Consider the following 23,493-nt stretch of genomic DNA (forward strand, 5'->3'; position numbering starts at 1 on the left):
GATAGCCAATAACTTTCCACCCACTCATCACACTCCAATTTGCTTTAACATTTCTTCTTTTAATCCACTAAGGGAGGATAGATGTAGCTATGGGGAAGCAGGCTCCATTTCTGAGGATGTTCAGATTTATATCTTCATGGGGAGATGGTTTAGTGGGTATGAGTGTATTCTGTAGCAACAAAGATCTGTGCTTGGGTCACCAGAACCCATTAAAAAAGCCTGTTACCTGCCACCCCGGTGACACATACACACCAGTGCCGCAGGCAAGCTTGGGCATGAATATAGATGGTTTTATTATCACTGACATTAGGAGATTTCTTCAACAAGGAACTCATTTTTTAAAATATGATACTGCTGATTATTTTAATTTTTATGCACTGATGTACTTTTTTAATGCATGAATGCTCTGTCTGCATGTATGCCTGCACAACAGAGGACATCAGATCCCACTGTTCATGGTTGTGAGCCACCATGTGGTTGCTGGGAAACTGAACTCAGGACCTCTAGAATGGCAGTCAGAGCTCTTAACCTCTGAGCCATCTCTCCAGGGAACCGCAGGTTTCTGCTTTTCTGTCAGTAGTGGCAGAGGTAGAGGACTTGTTAGGCAAGAACTTCAGTACGTTTTCATGGTAAAGAGCCAACGGCAAACTCAGTCAAGGCCCCAATCTGATCCTGTATGACCATGACATTTTCACTGGCTGAATGGCTCAACATCAGACACTGATCATCCCCTGGAACTTTCATCCCTTCTGCCCTACTGAAGGAAAGAGGGAGGGACGGTGTCTAGCTGGAACCCGCCAGCCTAGACTGCCACCATCTCAAACTACTCCGCAGCTTGCTGACAGCTCACTGGACTGTCCAGAGACACCTGACCTGCACACACTGCAAGTCCCTGGCCCCATCCCCCAGTCTCCCTGTGACTGGCATGCAGATTGGTACAAAGTCTGTCCTGTACCACAGACAGCACTCCCCATCTGCGCACACTCCAGGGATGATCTCCTCACCCCCACACAAACTTCTACCTGAGGCCATCTTCCCTCCCTGTTCTCCCTTACTCCTTTTGGGGAGGAAACCCCAAGGCACATACACTATTCCCCATGTGGGACTCTGCTTTGGGGAAACTGCTCTAAAATCAAGGGCTTTCTTGGAAATTTCCAGGAAGGTAGCTGGATAGGACAATACCTTGATTATGCGAATTTTAGATCTATCTAGAGAGGGTTCTGCTTTTTATGTTACTGACAATTGCATGTCTTTCTTTCTCTTTTCCAAATCAATGAGCCAATCAAAAGAGACTTCTATACGTGATAATAGTGAACGAGAACAAGGCCTTCTTCTCCAGAACTGGTCTGAGAGACTGTCTGTGAGACTGCGGAAGGAGTGGGTCAGAACACTCACGACCCTGGGTATTATTCAGGCTTTACTGCTGCTTTGTTTTCTTTTACACCAGGGCTGTACACACACAAGCAAATACCTCTAAGAAAGTTTGATCCTTTAACAGTTGTGTTTAATTAAGCAAATACACACACACATACGTTCATGTGTGTGTATATATGTGAATGCTCACATATCTGTGTGTATATATACACACACAAATGTTATGTATGTGTATATATATGTGAATGCTCTGTGTGTATATACATACATATAAATAAATGTTCAGTGTGTATAAATATATGTGAATGTTCACGTATCTGTGTATACACACACATATATATGAATGGTCATGTGATAAGGCTCTCATTCAATGCCACACACAATTCAAGATGAGAAGGAGCAGTACACTAAAGAGTTAATCTGAACGAATAGCAACTAAAAAGGAAAAAAAACCCAGTCTCTGCTTTGATGACCGAGCCCTGGCGCTGTTTCTCACCTGACCGGACCCTTACACGTATGTTCAGACTGCTGTGAAATGCCAGAACTGGGCTCTACTTGAGAGAACAGAACATAAATGACAAAGCTGACCTTGCGTGTTTACAGTGTTGGAGACACGCCTGCTCTGGAAATACTATTTAGTTTGGATGCATAAACTCTTGCTATCTGGAGCAAGTCGTAAAAATGTCATCTACTTTCCTGGGTCCAAGGTCTTTCCTTCCCATGTCTCTAAACGTTGTTACAGGATAGACTTTAGCTGTGCACTGACCCCTGGACACCTGAGTATGAACTGATAGCTACCTTTCCTGACTACTTGTCCGCATCCTTCGTCTGTGACCTCTGACACAACCTGGATGCCTGGAAACATGGTCTTATTTCCTTCCCCGAGAAGTGAGAAGGCTCGAGAAGACAGAGGAGAGCCCCTCTAACTTAGCTGGTCCCTGTGAGTACTCAACACTGAGCTGCTATCATGTTAATTATTTCAGAAATAAATTTCTTAGATATAAATACAAGTAGCTGAAAATTGCCAAGAGTTAAATTAAGAATGATTCATGCCAGAAGAGCTTGGAGAGCTGAAAACCTCACCGAATCCTTCGGAAACTTCTGTAAGCAAGGCAGAGATCACTTGGCGATCAGATGCAAGTGAAAAACATGTGGATCACAGATGTTCTTTGGAAGAGAAAATCATTAGTTCTTTTAAAACAGCTAGTAATGACAGCTAATTCCTAAATAATCACACTCACGTGGGGCTAGCAAACATTTCAGAAAGAAAACTGACTCATTGAACAAACACCTTGTCTCTGCTGTCACTTCTGTGCGTCCACGCTTCCCAGACAGATCCTCACTTTTATTAATTGCCCATGACTAACATAACACTTCCAGTACTTTGCGATTAACTCCTGCCCTTAAATAATACTTCTAATTCCTTATCTAAAACAATGCGAGGCATCTGTAGCTGAAGCGTGTTTCCGCCTCTCGGAGACAGGACAGGCTGCAGCGACTAGAATCAGATGCTTCACACACGAATATCTGGCGGTGCGTCTGGGACTGCCAGAGCTCCACAGGGTGTTCAGAAAATGAGGACGAAAGAAAGTGGGTCGTGCTTGTCTGATCTTTTAAATGATGGGAAACACACATTTTTGATACCTTGTTTTTTCTTTTATCACAACAGAGATAGACTGATAAACTCCCAGTTAGGATTGGCAATAATCTGTTTTTACACTGAATACCTTGGAATACTGTGCCTAGCTCAAGTTCTGTTGCTCTTCACTCCGTCAGTCATGACAGTAATGTATGATGTGAAGAAAGGAACCAAGGGGGACACAAATGCCTCTAATTCTCCCATCCCATTTCTTAGGTCAGCCCCCTAACCGTCAGAATGGATGTGTCTGGTAGGGCAATGAGCAGGCTTGAAGGCTGCTGACATCACACAGATAAAATCAAGAACCCCCAAGACGGTCCACACTGCATAGGGGGAGGGAGGTAAGAACAAGATGCAAGGCTTGGTTGTAAAATGTGAACTTTATCCTTTCAGGGTGAGTCTCTGGGACTTGCTGTACAACCAGAGGCAGGAGGATCAGGGAACCACTCTTACAATTAAATGAGATCACAGCTCTCTGAACAGTGGAAAAGATGGGGGCCTAAGAAGCCTTTATAAATGGGACCAAGAGGTTCTCAGAAAACTCAAATGGCACAAGAACAACCTGAAGTTAACTGTAGTGAGTTTGCCAAGGGCCGTCACACTGCATCTAATGGGGGCAAATATAAACAGTAGCCACACGGAAATAAATCAGTGCGACTTTCAGGATGTTACTACTTTTCAAACTGACAAAGTTTAATTTGACACCTTCTGTTCCAAATCCTTTGTTTCTATTCAAAATCACGCCTTGAGCTGTTGCTATCAATCACAGCACTCTCTATTACTTAAAAAAAAAAAAGGAAGAAAGAAAGAAAGAAAAAAACTGGCATGGACCCCGAATAAGCTGAAAATGCCATGCAGATAAATTCTGAGATAATATGTTCAAACCTGTTATATACAACACAAATCCTGTAAAGTTATGTATTGTAAACCTACATTTATTGAGAACTAAAAGTCTTAAATCCATCTGCTACAAAGGAAATACTGTTATGTACTTTATAGTAACCAACAGCCATCTGCAAATGTCTTGCTACCGTAAGCAAGAAAGCGGGGATGGGGGGGGGGATAGCGTGCAGGCGGCTGGAAGGAGAAACATCCTTCTGACTGGTTTTGGTTCGGGATCTAATAAGAAAGTGTAAGAATGGGGGAGAAACGGGAAAGAGAAAAAGCAGAGTGACTGCCAAACCCGTGTTACAAAAATCAAAACAAACTCCGTGACAACACAATGGCAGTTTATTATGGTCCACGAAACACACGACTGTATGCTCATTTTAAAGGAAAAATTAGCAGTTCCAAACTCAATATTCTAATGATGTGCTTGCTGACAGAATCTTGTTGTGCCACATTTAAATAAAAATCCTGGCACCTCCATCTCTCAGCTGCTAACTTCCAACCAAACTCAATCTCTGATTTCCATGCCATTCTTTAGAGCAGCGAGTTCAAGACAATTCAATGCTGACATTTAACACAGAGGGGTACCCAGTGATTCTGCGGCAGGAAACCAATGTCCCGTGAGAAATACATGCTGTACCTGCGAATCCTCACATGCACAAAGATGCATACAATGCCTGCTTTGGGACGAAGCTGGGAGTTCCAAAGTTTCCGAGGGGATATAACACTGGGGGGGGGCACTTAATGCAATATGCATATGTATATAATGCCATTATGTACATATACATTTTAAAACTAAGAGCTATAAAGAGAGAAAGAAAAATGACATGATTTCCCGCTGCATCTAAGAAAAAAATACATTAAAATCGAATGGTAATTTGAGTTCTAAACGGCAAAACATTTTAAAGTCTGTATCCACGCACCTCACCCTCATCTTTATGTGTTATTTGCGGGAGTATTTTCTTCCAATCTCTGGGGCATATCGTGTAATACATGATATTAAAAGAAATCAATCTAAATAGGAAAGTATTTGATACAAACATTTTAGTGCAAAGCATGAATTACAGTTTTGTAGTAGGAACAAGAGCAGAGTACATAATCCATTAAACAGCACTTGTAACAAAGATTCACCATTGTAGACTAAACTACACTAGGCATTTTGAATGAGTACATTTTCAACAACAACTAACTACAAAGCTTGCAATTTATCATTCAGGAAATAATGTCCTACTTTTAAAAGAATCTGTAAGTGTTCCTTATGCAAATGAAGACAGTTTTTAATCTGCCCGCAAACATGCTAATAGAGGGCAATTTTTTTTATTTACAAAGCTGCCGGCACTCAAGGGTAATTTCACATCAGTGTTCTTCTCTAAACTGGGGAGAAATGGGTTCTAATTGTCAGAACTACTGAATCTGTCACCTTTAGCATAAAGGCTTAAGATGTAACAAAAGATGTCACGTGGCTGCTGTGTTTTAAAACCACCCCTTCCACATACAGAAAGGCCTACTTTAACAGCTTTTATTTCTTAAATGCACTGTAGCCAAAATATATTATTTGTGGGGGGGGGTTCTCACTTCAGACACTCAAGATCTAAGAGGGCGACCTGGATGCCTCTCAAGCCAGCTTGCCATCTTCCAATCCAAACCCTCTGGACACTGAACACTGAGAAATAAAATCCATGCAGAGCAACACTGAAAGCATTTTAAATTATTTACTAGGTTAAAAGGGTGAAATGATACTTTAAATACATCAGATTTCATCATCTAGGACATTTTTTGGTGGCAAAGTGGTATTGATCTTCCAATGCTTAGAATTAGCGAGTTTGCAGAAGGTCACTATTTGATTAAAGGCATTAAAGTTGAGGCGTCAGGCGAGGCCCTTTTTCTTTTTTCCCAATCCAAATCATGATATAATTTAATAAAAAGAATTCCATCATGTCCTGAAATAAAAACATTTGTCCTAGGATAATGTTCTTTACCTAACATATCAGCCTTAAATGTCACGAAAATTCCTTAGAAGGGAAACCTCTGCTGAAGCCAATTATTCGATGGCCTAACAAGCGACTGTGCCCCAGCATTAACAAGGGCCAGGTTCTCCTCCACAGACCAGCAGGAAGTGCACCACCCTCCTCTTCCATCCAACAACACCAGCAGCAGCACAAGCAGAGACTGGAGTTTCTGCCCTACTAAGTTAACATTCGTCTTGTTAAAGTCTGAGCAGGAATGAACCAGGAAAAGCATTTCTCTACTGAAAGGGGTAGGGTATGTGCACATTTGTCCAAGCTGGGTTTTTAAAGAAAATACAGCTTAAATATCCAAGTTTGCCCTCTGATAACATTCATTTTTAAGGTGTGGTTTCTGATGCATTCACTAAGAAGAAGAAAAATGAAAACATCTTCAAATACTGCTATGTTAAGCTCTTGAGATTACTGTTTTTCGACTCCTGAGCTCCTGCAGACTCTCCAGTTTATTTAAGGGACATAATATCTTAGCCAAAAATCTGCGGGTTTCTATATTGGGGTAATAATAGGCCATAAAATGACTGTCTAGAAGTTTCTCATTTTGCCCCTTTGTTATTAAGAGGTTAAGCAACTCTAGCAGAACTTCAGGAGATTTATTATTAGCATAAAAAATAACATTTACACAGGCCTAGGAAGAAATCTCTTGAAATTTAGTGACGTTAGAAGGGCACTCAGAGTCACTAGCAAACCATCTTTAGTTTTCAATTTTGCTTACAATGAAATCAGATAAAAAAAAAAAACACCAGCAATGTCTGATTTCTACTGTTTTTATTTTCTCCTTTTCCTTACCCTCGCTAGGTCGTTGACATGGGACAAAAACATAATGGTTCTTCTTTGGCCCCACAAAGACTGTTGGGTTCATAGCAAAAGATTCAAATAATGACGTGGCCAGAGGAGATACAAATGTCTGACATTACAAGGTTGCCAGGTGTGGAGTCTTTAAAATTAAAGGTCTTTCCAGAAGACAGGTTGAGAAGGTAAAAAAGGAGGAATGAAGATGTGTGACATTCTAAACAATCTATAAAATATCTAAAACAGTGGTTCTCAGCCTGTGGGCTGTGACCCCTTCAGTTTGAGACCACTGTAAAACACAGGTATTTATATTACAATTCACAACAGTAGCAAAATTACAATCAAGAAGTAACAATGAAATAATTTTATGTTTGCAGTCACAACATGAGGATGAGAACTGTATGGAAGGGTCCCAGCATTGGGAAGGTTGAGAAACACTTACCTGAAAAAGACAATCTCACTAGACAGAAGTAGAGGATTTCAAAAGGAGATGTGGACTTTTATTTTGAGGGCATTAGATTTGGAAAGAGCCTTTCATGTGTGTTTGACTTTTATATATACTCCAAATCTAAGACAAGAACCGGCTCATATGCCTTATATGTGAACATGAGCTCTAAAAACAACCTACTTGCTCCAATACGACCAGTCACTGCCATTTTTGACATAATTTTTAATAGAATGGTTGGCCTCTCTCTACTATTCTGACTCCTGACCTCCAACTCTTTATTCTCATTCTTCATAAAGGGTGTATCAAAAATGGAGAGCACCCCGAGATTCATGCCGTAACTTCTCAAGTTTAGCCTGTTTCCAGCATTAAGAACTGCCTGCCACTGGCTTCCTCAAACTGAAGCACCTCTTCTTTAACTGATTCTTAGAGGCACCAAATTCTTTCATTTGCTTGCAGTGGAAAATTTTTCTTCTTGACTTTCAGGAGAAGCAGACCAGTGATGACTTCAGCTTTTATGAGCAAGGAATCACCACCTACAGCTAATGAAGTACTATAAAGAGCAAATTAATGTGATCCATAATTCAGTCTGGAGACTTGCAGGTGTGTCCTCCTGTTAGACACTGCGGCACAGTGATGTCATCTACAAAGATCACACCTGGAAACCCACAGCTGAGCTACAGAATAAAGAAAGGAAGGAAGGAAGGAAGGAAGGAAGGAAGGAAGGAAGGAAGGAAGGAAGGAAGGAAGGACAGATGGATGGAAGGAAGGAGGGAAGGAAGGAAGGAAGGAAGGAAGGAAGGAAGGAAGGAAGGAAGGAAGGAAGGAAGGAAGGAAGGATCAATCCATAAGTGAGCATGTGATTTCTGTCCTGGGCTCCATGCACAGCTATCCTTGGATACTTGGGGCCTGTGGGCTATAGACTGAGCATGCCTTGGAGCTCTGAAAGCTTTCAGACAGGCAAACAGATGGCAGTTTAGCTTTCTTGAGTCCCTTGACTGTCTTTGAGTGGCTGTTAGGAAAGAACTGGAGGGTGAATCCACCTTCCAACTGCCCGTACTTTTTCTGCTGTTCAATGTGACCTCGAGAGGTTACCAACACAAGAGCAAAGCTCATGGCTTCATAGGTTACCTTTAGTCCTCTGCCTGCCAGTCCCTCATACTCAGCCGGACTAAAGCCAGCCTCATGTCCTGCTTTCTATTTCTTTAGGAGGAAGGCTTTTTTTTCCTTCTCTCTAAATGTTATTTCTCCCTCAAGCCATGGTCAGGCCCCTCAGTAGATCGACAAAGAGGCACACAGTGGGCAGGAAAGTATCTATACCAATAAGAGCCTCTGGGAAGACTTCCCCTCTAAAAAATACGGACAACAAAGGCATTAATCTCACAGTGATCACTACAAATGAGACAGAGCACATTCAATCTGATGCTTAGTCTGAGATAACCACAGAATGCTGCAAAGAAGTGAAATAAAAATGCTTAAACAACTCATAGTCCATTGGGAAGGATGTGACATCCAAAACCATTAGTTTAAAGCAGGCATAATAAAGGTCCTTGAAGGGCAGATACCAGAGTGGCAAAAGTGGAGCAGGAGAAGCCGTGGGTGGTGGGTGAGGGAGAAAGGAAGAAGGATGCCCCTGTTAAGGCTGGCCTGTCTTCAGAGAACGGGCCACACCGAAGGGTGAGTGCCTGGCAGAAAACAGTCTAGCTGCGTCCGAATAGATGATGCTTCCCACAGCCCTTACCACACTGGCTTGAGAAAATGACTTAAGTTTCCATAACCTCTTGCCTTCTTCTACATACTACGCTTCTAAGGTCTAAGAGGCTTGATAGAAACCAGGAGCAGATTCGTCAACTTCTTCGGACCTCAAATATGTCCTTTGTTAAAGGACATCTAATTTTACCACCTAATTCACAGTATGTTGTTGGTGATCAATAACAATTTCAACTGTATTACTGCTGACACTATCACACTTTGAGCAGCCCATAGAGACCGGCACATATTAAGAAGGCTGAAGAGAATAGCTGTCACCCTATTCCTCCCACATGGGCTGCAGCCTAAACAGGAAAGCTCAGTTAGAGCTCTAGCACCAACTCCACACCCAGGCTGGGATACTGGATCTATCTGATATTGGGGTATAAACAGACACTCTTTCTGAAACGTGAAATGCAGATGGTAACCATGTCTGGTGATGACCCTTAAAAGACAAATTCCTTTCCTAAGCCAGTAACTCACTTTTCAATGCTTATTCCAAAGGAACTGCACATCAATACTTCACAAAAATGTTCACATTCACACTATCTGTGACCACAAATGCTGAATGTAACCTAAATCCACTGATAGGAAATTGACGGCTACTACAATATGCAATGGACACAACATACACATATACAGCGCTACACACATATGTACACAAGTACATGTCTGTGTATATAAAGAGCCTAAATCAGGATATTAAATCAGAGTATCTCTAGGTGATTGAGATTATGGATATTTTTATGTTCTTCCTTATGCTTGTGTTTCTGATTTTTCTGTAGTGACTTTGTAATAAAAATATGCATAGCAAATGGCTTTAATTAAAAATCTGATTTTTCTTGTCTGTCTCCTCTATAACCAATGTAGTTCCTGTCAACTCTAGCCCTAGGTAAAGCCTCCTGGATTTCTGCACACCTGTGGCTCTGGTCCCTTATCTTCTACTCTGGGGCTCCTTTCTAGACCACCCCAATCCTACCAAAAGACATGAATACACATGGCCTTGCACTAGCAAACTTCCCTGTACTCTTCCCGAGGGAACTGGAAATATCCCAAGGCTCACACTCAGTGTCTGTAAAAACTTGGCAGAAGACTCACCACCACAAACTGGACGGCCAATTAAGTTGTGAGGCAAAGTTATGAAAATGGCCCAATTTGGGCTGTACTAACAGACTGCAATTCCTCAGCAATTCCCAGCGTCTCATGCGCGGCTGCAAGGTCCAGCAATGGAAGTCTACAAGGATGGCGTGTTACCTAAAGAAATAAGGCTTGAACTGACAAAGCTTCCTAGGTTCAAGGAAGCAGAGGGCCACCAAAGGACTCTCTCAGAAAAGGAAACTTAGGAAACGGACTTTCCTGAAGCCAACTCTAACACACTTACAAAGTAAAATTTGTATTGTGCTGCTTACTACCCATTGTTAAATTTCAGTGTTTCTTTCCTATTGAAAATTCTAAAGAACAGTAAGCATGAAGCTGAATGGGTAAGCCATGTGTGAAAAGAAAAAAAATTATAAAAATGAGAACTCATAAAATAAGTAATCTTTTAGGTAATTTACCTGATAGGGTAGCATGCTGGTTTACACAAATAATAGAGGCAAATGTAGTGGAAGCACTACGTTGTTTTAACAAATATTTCTGGACTACATTTTTTAACAGATTTACATGTAAATTTTCAGTATCACAGACACCTTAGCAATGAGCAATACTCTCCATTACGCTTAGTAAGAATCAGGGAATTAAAAATTTAAACCTTCCCTCTACAATGTTCTAGGAGAAAGAACAAAGAAGTTTTAAAGGGGATCTGGGAAGTATGAGCCGTGGGTGTCAGCCCCCAAGACGGACAAGTGACTTGCTAATGATTTTGCTGGACTGCCCTTCTTGTGTGGCTCAAGCCATGCGATTTTCTCCATGATGCTAACCTGTCCATTAGAAGTTTGTCTAATTTAAGAGAAGCAAATTTTGTGAGCCAGAAAGCTTAGTTATTTCTGGAAGCATCCTAGGGGTCAGGGTGATAATGGCCACACCAGGGAGACTAAGCCTAGGAACAGGCTGCCTCCCTTGTTCCTCACAACCCCTAAGCACAGCACAGCTGGGGACAGCCAGTGCAGAATTGGCTGAAGAGGAGGCGGGCAGGCAGGAATGGAATGTGGCCCTGCTGTGCTCTGAGCATCCTCCCGCTGTTCTGTGCTCTTTAGAGAAAGAAGGCTTGACAGATCTACTCTGCCCTCCCTTCCGCAGGTCATTACAAGGACCCTCTCCCTAGGCAGCCCGGTGCAGAGGAAGGGGAGACGTGAGCACACAAACTGTGGGGATGCATTTTCCCTAACACTTCTTACTCAGTAAGGTAAGAGCCACCCACAATTCAGGGTTGTTATTAAAAGTGTAGTTTGCAGGCAGTGGTGGCACAAGACTTTAATCCCAGGAGAAGCAGGCAGATCTCGGAGGTCAAGGACAGCATAGACTACAGAGTGAGTTCCAGGTCAGCCAGAGTTTCATGGGGAAATCCTGTCTCAACCCCCTCAAGCACCCCCAAAAGAAAGAAAGGAAGAAAGGGAGGGAAGGAAGGAAGGAGGGAGGGGAGAGGGAGGGAAGGACGGATGGAGGGAGGAAGAGAGGAAGGGAAGAAGGGAAAGAAAAAATACAGCACCCTTGTAAATGCTTTTCCATCTGCAGAGCGGGCATTCTCTCATCAAGGACAGCTCTTGCTGCTAGGTATCTACGCTGGAAACAAGGTTGCTGGTACCGTTTCGGGTTTTGTTTTAGATGCTATTGCAATTATTGCAATCCCCTCTTATTATGCTTTAGAGTGATGGGCACTTGAAAAATAAGCACACCAGAAAGCAATAAACAAATTGGAAGAAAATGTTTCCCAGGTAAATTCAAAAATTCCTAGGCTAATATGTTAAGCATGTAATTGTTCCCTATGCTCCATTTATCACTGATCTCGTCTCTTTGGTGCCACAGACCCTTCTGGCAGTCTGGGTGAGGCTCACGAAAGCCTTTTCACATGTTTGAAATAAAATACATAAGATTACAAAGAAAACCAATTATACTGATATACATAATTGGTTTATGGATAACTTAGACAGGGCGGTGGGAATGGACTGGACTAAGCCAATCTATCAAAAATTTCTGATTTAGTAAAAGGTGTGTGTGTGTGGGTGTGTTTGTGTATGTGTGTGTGTTTAAACTAGCACACTAAACTCCGATCTAGAGCAACAGATTCCTAGCAATGAGCCAGAAAAACAACATTTCCAGAGTTCTGTCAAGACAGGCTGTGCTATGAAGATGGGTTTTTGCTGGTGGTAAATTTGTATTACAAATATTGCCAGGATTTGTTGCTGGTGCTGATAACTGAATCAAACATCAACTTCCAGTTAGAGGTCACACAAAATAAACCACTTCTTTTCATCCAAGTTAGCTGTCCTCTTAGGAAAAGCTGAATACAAGTTAAGAGCCCCTGAATGGGAAGGGTCCCTGACTTTAAGTGTACATTGGTACACATACATATACCAAGTATATACTCACATACTTCAAAATATTTTTATAACTAATCTAGATAGGATTCAGCCAATTAGATGAGATCGGACGCGTTCAGGGTGGAGTGACTGTAGACAGATTCAGCAAATTAGAAAAACTTGTTATCTGTGAATTTGTAAAATAAATTCCCTTCCTTCCCACTCCCAAGGAACATGTTTCTGAAGAGGTAGGCAGAGTTAAACAGTTACTCCTAGTAATCACACCCTGAGATGCTCGGCTCAGTGCTGTACCTTTGAGTATGTACAAGTCTGTGTGGGGGGCGGGGGGCGGGAGGGATAATATGGTCCCCCTAAACAATTCTCAGGTCAGTCCAATGGGAGAGAATTTTTACCAGATTTACATATTCAGTTTGATTGAAGGTCATGACTAAAACACATCTATGCCTTAAGAACCGTCAATGGAAAACTGCACTGATATACACAGAGCACACTATTTTCCTGGTCATGTCACCAACCTGAGAATGAGTTTACAAACTCCGAATGTAAAATCACATCCTAATCTGGTTAGCTTCATACCTTAATCTGAGCAACTCTCTAAGGGTGCACAAGGCTGGGCGAGTATCCTTTGAGAACTGCCGACCTGCCGGGGGAAGTGTGGGAAGTATGGCTTTACACGGAAGGGAAGGGAACAGGATAGACACAGGCTAGGCAGCAAAGAGCTGCATCAAAGGCATGGACTCCAGGGTGGACAGGGTAGTTAGGGAGGAGAAGCTGCCTATCAGAGGGGACACTTGATTTGCTCGGTCAGCATTAAGGGCGATTACTGCTGTGGCAGAAGACTAGTCCCAGAGAAGAGGGAGAGGAAGTGAAGACTAAAAGAAGAAAACTGGGCAGAGGACAGGAGTAACAGAGCACACAGTCATCCACAATGACCAGTGTAAATCTACCCAGCAACAGAAACATAAACTCTGGCTGGAAAGTCAGCTTGATGGATAAGGCTTTGGTCTTTATGATTAACCAGGGTCCAAGTTACTTAGTTTCTTTAATCAAAATTACTAAAATAAAATTATTCTGCATTAGGCTATTACCCTTCCCCCAATCTCCAAACACAGAAACAAAAAATTAATTGGCAGCCAGGAAGAACGAAGGCAATTTAGGCAGTAACAGCTTGGCGTGGCCTACACTGGATTTCCTAAGAGCATTTGTTTGTGGGTCTAGAGTTTACATACAGCCTTTAGTTCCCTGACTTTCCTGAAGTAATTGATTTTTACCTAATCTGCATTTCATTTAGAGCACCAAACACCAGTGAAGCCAAGCTACACCCATGACAAGGAGCACTCTTGCTGGTGCCGGACACTTCTTAGCATGCACCCATGCTCCATGCCTCCAAATGTGGTGCACAGTCTCCTCTTAAGGGAGCTGCCTCCCATGTTCCTTTTTAATTTGTGTTTTCTCTTTTCCTAGCCTCTCCCAAACCTGGGACTTTCCGTGCTGCTCTGATTCTGGCAATCACTGTTCCTGCACCCATGAAGCCAAGCCCATTCTTCAACTGAGTCCAACTGCTCTTCTCTGCCCGGATGGACCCTGACAAGCTGCTGCATAAGGGGGGGGGGGTGGCTTTCCCTCATCCCTGACAAGTCTCAGATGAAGATGCCACCAAAACAGCACTTGCCTGTAAAACAAAGCCTTCCCATTACTTGACCCCTTAGCGCTTCTGTGATTTATTTTTGTTAAACCCTCTTTGGGCAGTACTATCCATTAAAATAGCGTCTCGTTCGCAATGAACGCCTGTCTCAGTCTCAGATACACAGAACTGGTTCTACACTGGGCATTAAACGTAATGTTCCTTAAGATGTTTAACTTCCTGAAGAAATTCAGAGCCTCAGATGCGAAACGACTTATTTGGAAACACACAGCACATTTATTTATAGGGTAACTGGGCCACAGCTCTTCAAGACTCAAGGTTTCCTCTGAAAGATGAAGTTCATGTTTCATCAATCATCTGCCAGTAGCTACTGTACCCTTTCCCCATCAGAAGAGTTAATCAGGAGACAGTGCTCTAATTCTTTCAGCTCAGAAGCCAAGTGTGAGCTACACTGTCATGATACCAAAAGAGAGCACTAGGGGAACCTATTTCCTCATGTGGGTCTGAAGCCCTAAAGCAGGGCACCTCAGAAGGGCTTCGGATGGTAGACTGAGTCAGAGCAGCAGGAAGACTGTCACGGCCACTAAATCTTTATCTGTAGCTTGGTTTTTGTTAGTGTTTGTTTTGAGACAGGGTTTCTCTGTGTAGTTCTGGCTGTTCTGGAACTTGCTCTGTAGAGCAGCCGAGGCTGGCTTTGAACTCACAGATCTGCCTGCCTCTGCTCCCGTGCGTGCTACCACTGCCTAGCTATCTGTGTCTTGTTAACGACACACACATGGAAACTACTCTTATATCAAACAGAACCCAGTAAGATCATGAAAAAAACTAATCGATTTTCCCTAAAGAGTGGGATCTGGTAGCCTAATACGATGGGAAAAGCTATTCTTCCCTTATAATCAGAATTCTGAATATTCCCAAACTTGCACACCACTGGGTCCTAACTGCATCTGTCAGCTCTGAGTCTGTCCTTCCAGTTCCGTTTTGTATCAACAAGTGTTTTAAAGCACAAAGTGTTCCAACACACTGGCTAAGTCTGCAAATGTGAAAAACTAGGGGAGGAGATTTCACAGTGGAGTAAGATCTTTTATTTGCAAAAAGCTACTGTAGGATTCCACTGAATAGAGACCCTGCCGGGGACTGTGGAATGTGTAGCAGCTGTGTGAAGACTTCTGGGCTATCACAGACGGTATCGATGAGGTTCCGAGTTTCATTCTCCCCAACTTTGATTCAGTAACAAGGCCTTCTTTGGGACCTGAAATTACAGGTAGACTGCAGTAGGGCTGAGTTCATTCACCGACTGGAAGAGGAACTCTTGCGCCAAGAAGGATTCTGAGTGACATCTAGACTTAGGAGGACAGTGTTGGGATGGTAGGTGCATGGAAGATGGAGGCTGAATGCAATCTTCCATAATAACACCTTTGAAACGACAGGGCAGACTGCGGAACCAAAGACAAGAAAAACTAATGAATCTACAAAGATAGATGAAGGGTACACAAAGGAGGGAAAAAGCCCAAACTAACTGTGAATGAACATCTTAGCAGCTGAACTAGAGCCTCATAGGCAGACCCTACATGAGTGACTAACCTCCCCTTTAGCATGACACTCAGGCCAAAAGAACATGGGAATCAGCAAGAAATGTTAGGTTTCAGAGCTGGAGACATATCAGAGCCAACAGAAAACACCCAACAGCCGGGTTAGGATGGAAGGTCGTTCCAGTGATCTAAGAGAACTTCACAGAGGGAAGGAGCGATGTAGAGATGGGGAAGGAGTGTTCGCAGAAGGGGCCAAAGCCAGAGGAAACCCTGCTAACCGCAGCAAGCAGGAGAATGAAGAGTGCTCCGATCTGGCGTGTGATGTCCATTCGGAAGGGAACGACAGTTGTGTCTGTGCTACTTGGGTTTCTTTCTACTCTCTGAGCGCTCCTCTCCCTCCAGCTCTGACTTCTATGGAGCTTCTACACTTACAGGGATTCTCCTGACCTGGTGGTAATTCTGGCTTGCCTGCACCTTCCTGCAGGGCTCTCTGGTGTTCTAATGCAGACACTACCATTTTCTAACTCTATCTTTCAAAATGACTGCATGTTAACAAATATCGAGGAAAGACATTTCCTGGCTGTGCCCGTAATGTTTGGGAATTGTCTGATATCTGACCACAAAGGCTAGAGTGACAGCTTACTAACTACAAAAACAACAATGAAAGCTATTCTTGGAAAATTACATTTACTCAATCTTAGAAACTCATTCAAAATTTTCATTTAAAAAGGGTTAACTCTTTAAAAAGGCATAACGTCAAAGGACTATTCCATGCCCACAGAGCAAAAGAAGAAATACTTGAAAACACAGTGCCCAGATCCACTAGAGACCACATATTTTTCCCATTTAAGTTTTGGTCAAAGTGGAAAACTGGAATCTGATAAGGCTTTGATAAATAATCTGGAGAAAAAAAAACGAACTAGGTAACTTCTCCATCTTCCTAAACACTTAACTTCTTTGTATTGCATTTTATTTTTATTTAAGGACATTTTACGCACATATACATACCCCAACCCTTAGAAAAAAAGAAGGCTGAAATTTTAGTTACACCACATGTGGTTTTCATCTGTGAAAAATGAACAAGCTGTTTGTGGTTAAACTGTCTAATCGCCTGTTATCAATCTAGCGCTGCATTCAAGATTTACAGGGTACATCAGCTTCCGTGCCACATTAGCTGGGAGGGGGAGAAGAGGAGGAGGAGGGGTTTATCCTGCGGAATAATATTTCCAATGCAGCCACACTCGCACTACATCTGGTTGTGCTGGTAGCGGCAGTTAAATTGAAATATTTCACAGCGTGTGTCAGAAACATGCAGAATGGTAATTATGACAGATCTGATTAAGCCCGAGTACCACAAGCTCCCTGGCCAGCGCTGGTTCTGCAGGTGTGACCTTGTGCGTGCCTGCGTGTGTAAATAAAATTAATTACAAGCGAGAGGGTGAAGGCTTCGGTGACATCACAAAGCGGAGGAACTCCCGAGGGGGAGACCTAATGGAATATTTTCCCTCAGTCTAATAATACAGTTCATATTGACTTGAGGTAATTAGTGGGATCATTAAAGCAGTTTTCCTGGCGTATTTGGCTGCCTGATCAGATTAGTGAAAATGTTCTTCAGAACAAGCCCTGTGTGGTCTGCCAGAGAGGAGGAAATAAAGAACAACAAAGCATATTTGGGAATGATAAGCAGTGCTGGACTTTGATGCCAGGAAAACGTCCCTCCTTCTCTCTGGAGTCTGCAGACCCAATGTCTTGTCCACTTTGTTTCCTCTCGTGAGTTCTTGCCCACATTCGGATTCTCTCCATTTCCTCTCTCCCCTTGCTACCTCAGACCACTCCATCACTAAAAAAACCCCATCCTCAGTTCCCCAACAAATCTCTCCTAAACAAGGCAATTTTAAAACCAGGGGAAAGTGTCTGAAGTGAGCGTTTTACTATTAGCTGACAATATGGGGCCACTGGGAAAGGCCACACACACATACACACACAAGCATAAAGAAGCACACGCAACAGGGAAAACTGTCACTTAAAGTCACCTGCTAAACAAAAGATTCCTCTCTTATGTAACACTGAACGTATATTCCTATGTGAATGTCAAAACGGGCTTCATGTAGGACAAAGTTGGGTCGTCCGTTCTCTTCCATTTTAACAGATCGCGAAGCCTCGTCAAGAAAAGGGCCATTTGTTTGAAAATACTCTACTGAGCACGCTCTACCTTGCTCCTGGAGCACGCCAAGCGCTGTCACAGATGGCGGGCTCTGACAGTTCCCATCCGTAGTGTCGATGCGCGACAGTTCAGCACAAGATCAGTGACATTCTGTCTCATTAGAACCACGCTAATTATCACAGCCAGTTCCAGGGAAACCATGTGTTGCGATGGTCAATTTGAAGGAGTCTGTGCATCAACAAACTGGTAATAAGGATCAGACACCTTATTATAGGACAGCATGCTGCCTATGATCTGATTTACGGAATCAGAGGCACTGGGGCGGCCGAGGAGGCTGGCAGTTTATGAAACAGTGTGTTTAAACCCAATTTCTGAAGTGTACTGCTTGAGAAGGGAACTGTTTGAAAACAACACAAAAGCAGCTGGAATTCTTAAATCAAAAAAAAATCAAGAGAATAGATTATTTTTTTATTAACCTATAATAGAAGCAGATTAAGACTTAGGGAGAAAAACAACATCAATTTGACAATCAGAAATCAACTCCATGAATGGTTTGGAGTTCATATTTTATAAGTTATTCAGCAGCCAATTATAGAAAGGTCTATTCCTACCAATCTTTAAAACACAGACAGTACTTCTTAGTAGGTGATCTCTGATTTTGTGTCATTCTACCATGCAAAAGAATTCACTTCTATAAGATACTTGGAACAAGTTCTTTACAAACTTTTAAGCCCCGGAGGCAGGAGAGTGGGTGGGGCTGTCTTCTCTGGCCAGGCCTCTGCCCACCCACCTTTGCTGGTGGGAAAATCAGAAGCGTATTTTCCCTATTGTCATTCTGCATAAACTCACTTTTACTGCACATTCATTTCATGAGGCCTTTATTTTCAGTCCTCATGTGAGGGGGAAAAGCTAACGCTAAAATAAAACCTACATTCATTATGTAAAACATAAAAGATGACTGAGACCCCCGAGAAAAAGCTCACCTTTCCTTCGGGTTGCTCACTGAAAACATCACACCCGTATTACATTCTGTGTGCAGTTTAACATCAGGTTTGCAGATGAATGCTCGCCCTGAGCTAACTTTCCCTCACTTTTGAGATGGTGTCCATCTTGAGGAGCTGACCTGACTGATGCCCGAATACCAAAAAGCTTCTGAGTCAGGACCACCCCCCCAGGTTCTCCGACCACACTTTGTGGCGTCTGCTACCATTTTAGGATAAAAGGTGGCCTGTGGTTAGAGAAGATTCTAAAAATATTCAAGCTTTGTAATGGGATAAACCACTGTTGCCCGGCCACACACAGTGGCCGTTCTCACTTCCTCTCAAAGACCCTCTTTACAGAGCTGGCCCAGTACTCACAGAAGTCCTTTTCTCTGAATTATACCCAAAGTTTCTAAAAGTGGGGAAACTGCGCTTAATGAATTGTGACTGTATTTGTAACCATTAAACCTACTATGCTGGTTGCAAAAAAAAATAATATATTTATGACTTTCAGTTAATCAACTTCAGAAGATAAAAAGTGAGATTTTTAAATCATTTGAAAGTACTAACAAGAGAGCCAAAGGTCTTTTGCTTGACTTCTGCAGGAACAGTACTTAAGTGGTCAGATATCCCTTTATATACTGTTTTAGCCAGAAAATGGGCAAGCACACACTTCTCTTAATAATGCTGGACCTGGAAGAACAAGCCTTATGCTTAGCAAAGCATGTGCTTGTTTCAGAGCACAGAAAACTAACTTTATTCAGATCCACAAATTTAACTAGTCCTGTTTTTACATTGCCTGGCATATGTGATGGACTGCCATGCTGACCAGGGTGGTAGGTACGTAAAGCATTGATTCCAATAGGCTGGTTTAGTATTCAACTAGAACCGGACAGAGAGATCAGTGTTCTGGAAAAGTATAACAAATGTAATCTCAGTACTAACACCCATGACATTTCCAGCAGTTATTGCCAACAACACTCTCAAGAGGAGACCAAGGAACCAACCCCTCCTTTCCAGTCAAGAATCTAGGACAGGGGCTTTGTCAAGCCACATGCTAAACTTGACCTAACAGGAGTGAGATGGGAGCTGCAGGGTTAGGTATGCCCTGTGCCTCTTCCTCCTTGGTTCTCATTAATCCTTCTCTTGCCCTTCCTCCTTCAGACAAGGAGACCCCAAGAAACCTGAGCTGCCCATGACCAGGGTGTGGCTCTACCCAGCTGGAAAGAAATGGCTCCCACCAAGGACCCTTTGCACATCTAAGAGATGGGCTCGGATGACACAGCACAGGGATCTCACCGACTGCTCCTGAGAGATGTGGCCCCAGAAATAAGAGAAACTGGCTCGCATGCTTGCGGGGCCCCAAGTGCCTTAAATAAGAATCTGCACAGGTAAAATCGTGCCACGGCAAAGTCTGTGACAGGAACATTCTCAAAGAATGAATTAGCACCCAGCCTCCACCCAGAGCAGCTCCGCCTGAACAACACTGAAGGTGCCTTCCCTAACATGCTAGGATACAGTGTAACATGCTAGGATACAGTGTAACATGCTAGGATACAGTGTAACATGCTAGGATACAGTGTAACAGCTTCCCTGCTTTATTTCTAGCTCTGCTACTATAAATTCTTTTACACACTACATTTTTAGCCCTAGTTCTAGCCCTCCTGATTTGTGGCAGTTTGATTGTATTAGACATCCCAACTACAAGTCAGAGTGATGCTTTTTAAACCCAAGGACTACGGAAGACCCAAGTCCCTCTCATTCATACTACAGGCCTACATTTCACAGACAAAAGTGTCTGAAATTGTTAGAAGAAGAAACAAAAATGTCTTTAAATTATCTGGTCCATTCTACAAGTCATACTATTTTTAAGTTAAAATCCTCTTTTTGTGTATTTAAAAAATAAAAATAAATTCAACTTATTAATCCAGCTCAAACCACGGTGACCAGTCCTCTCCCTGTGGCGTTTGAAGAAGATCACGCTGCAAGCGTGTCCAGTCTGATGTAACTGCATAGCTCCCTGCTGCACCTAGGAATACCCTGAGCTGTGAAGCAAACAGGAGGAACCATTTCCTGGCGAGGATGGAGACAGCAGAAGCCCCTGACTCTGCCCATGCAGCTGGGTCTGTAGGCTCCACTCCACAAACACAAAATCAATGTAAAAATTACATGGACAAGGCAAGGCCTTTGGCGCTGTTACGTCCCCTCACTGGACACACACCTGAAGTCTCAGAGCTCTCCTGGGGTTTCAGTGGAATAAAATTAGAGTCTAACATCTGCCACTATTAAGGAGAAACTCCACTTCCATCTCCCTCATGAAAACACCGAAGCCAACGAGCAGCAGCCGAGCCTTGACACGGTAATGGTTATTATCCAAATCAGCTATTTTTTTAAACAGTAAAATTAGCAAATCCTGCTTCCATAATAATTTGAGGGTTATCAGAGTAAATGTTTGATAAAATTCCAATTTGACTCACCTGGAAAAACTGCTGCTTATCTGAACATCCCGAAAAGAAAAAGTACGTTCCTGTAGCCATTTGCATCAGGTTCAGGGAACATCATCTTTTGAGTAGGCAGTAGCAGCTTTTCTAACCGAGCACAAAAGTAGCCTACCTTCAGTGCTCACCTGCATATTTCATTTAGACATTTCTTTTCGGGTTAAAACAATTGCATTTCTATTACTCATCAAAGAAATGAGCTGATTTAGTCCTGGTCATAAGGCAGAATCAACACAGGGAGGCTCCTCGTAGACAAAGCGCTCTGTGCACTCGGCACTGGAGAGCATGCTCTCCTTTCACAATGGAAGGTACTCCAAATACATAAATATAGGATAGATAAGTCACTCTTGTGCATGGGAAGGGCTGAATGTCTTACTGAGCACATTAGAAATGACATCCGTTTGTGCATCTGTAACGTAAAGGCTTATATGAACACACTGCATTTTATACACACCCCACCCGGAGAAACAGTATTTCCTTCTGAAGAGCCTGATCACTAGTCTGAGAAGTAAACAATTATCTCAGAAGTTACAAAATTCACCATGTAAAGGTCTGTGTTGAAGACTTTGCATTAGCTTTTCTGTTTCCTTTGAAAGCAGAAGAACAAAGCCTAAACTCAGTAGCCGCCCTTGTTGGCCAGATGTCCTGTTATGACACAGACAGTCTCCGGACCTTCATTCCTAAGGAGCCCCTGCATTCTGCATGTGTTTTCACAAAGAGGGCAGTGTAACATCTAAACTGAGTAACCAAGAAGAATTACAAAATGTTGTCGGAAGTAGAAGACATTAGTGACCAGAATAGCTGTTCAAGAGAAGAGAGTCACATGGTCACTGGGCTGCAGCCTCTACCTGGCTCCCTGAAGTTTCTTCAGCCACTAATAGGAAGAGTGGAAGTCTGGGGTATTCTTGAGACACTGCGAGACGGGAGACACTTAGCTGTTCACTGCCATTGCGGAAAGGTACACTTGAGGCAACGATGATTAAGACGCTTAAAAACACCACAGCACACCAAACAGACTCAAGAAGCCCAAGTGGTTCCTAAATCAGTAACTCAGCCCAAATGTGGGGAATCTCTACTGTCACCTAAGCAAGAGTCAAGCCACAGGTGGCAGGCACTTAGCAGAAGGCCACTGGGAAGGGTGGAGGTAGCACATGCAGGTAAATGACAGGTGACAAGCAGCATGAGATGCATGGAAAAGCTTTAATATTAATTTTTGTTTGTTTTATTTCATGGCTGACCTGACTATAATAATGTGCAACTAGCTCCTCCATTTTGGAGATTTGGAGAAAGTGCTTGGCCTTTGTAGGAAGACAGTTTATTATGTAATTGGACAGGCCAGGGTGGGGTGGGGGATGCAGGATCAGAAAGAAAGGCAAAATAATATGTATTTAAATAAGAGATCCTCATCATAATTAGACTAAGTAGTCAAAACAAGAATGTGCCGGGTGGGTGGGGTGGAGTGAGACAGGACATTTCTCCGTAAAGCGTAGTCTTGGCATGTAAATGAAGACATCTGAAGGAACACACAGGTTTGAAGCAGTTCTAACATTCTATCATAATTAGAAACATTTCAAGAGCCCTGTAATTTCCAATCAAAATTACAGTAATTTCCGATATGCAAGCCATGATTCATGACAGAATTTTACATTCCACGAGAGATGACGGTGGCCTGATGCGTGACATGCTGGGTACAGCGCTAACATAAACAACTCCGTTTAATGTTTAAACAGTACTTGATGTTTAGACTCTCACAATAAAAGAAACATATTATTGTAGAAATTATCACTTTGACAGTGATTGAAGGGTAAGGCAGGCATGCGGCCTATAAAGCTATAATTTTTTACAGTCCACAGCTTGAGTTTAATCATTTTTATATAACATTTCCAAGATATCCCTTAAGTATTCATCCGGCCTACAACTTAAACAGGAGCAACATGTTTCTGAAGTAAAACCCCAATTAAGAATCATTATTAATGCAGACCGAGTAAAAGTTTAGGAAAAGCCAAAAAGTATTATGCTATAAATTTCATGTTGTGAGTACTCTCAGAATTGTATATTCTATCACAAATCAACACCATCAGGATGTTAAATAAAAGGTCATCTAACGATTATGAAAAGAGAACTGTGTAATATTTCAAGTTACTAAAATCTTACCCAAGCCCTTGTGTGCCTCTAAGTCCTACCACAGTGTTACCAAGTCCTTTTGTGAAAGGGAAGAGAATCCTGTATTCTAAGCTTCTAAACCTACTCATGGCTCTCAAATGGCTAACAGACAACTGTGAGTCTA

At 42.5% G+C, this 23,493-nt stretch overlaps 1 protein-coding gene across 5 annotated transcripts in view; it reads right to left on the reverse strand.

Annotated features, from left to right (window-relative positions):
- The window catches only part of Satb1 (SATB homeobox 1), a 91,012-nt gene that overhangs the window by 6,514 nt on the left and 61,005 nt on the right, over positions 1-23,493 (reverse strand). The gene's annotated exons all lie outside the window — the stretch shown is intronic.

The sequence above is a fragment of the Alexandromys fortis genome, unplaced genomic scaffold (genome assembly GCF_014885135.2).
Source record: "Alexandromys fortis isolate MF-2015 unplaced genomic scaffold, M_Fortis_MF-2015_v1.1 scaffold_121, whole genome shotgun sequence".
Classification (NCBI taxonomy): domain Eukaryota; kingdom Metazoa; phylum Chordata; class Mammalia; order Rodentia; family Cricetidae; genus Alexandromys; species Alexandromys fortis.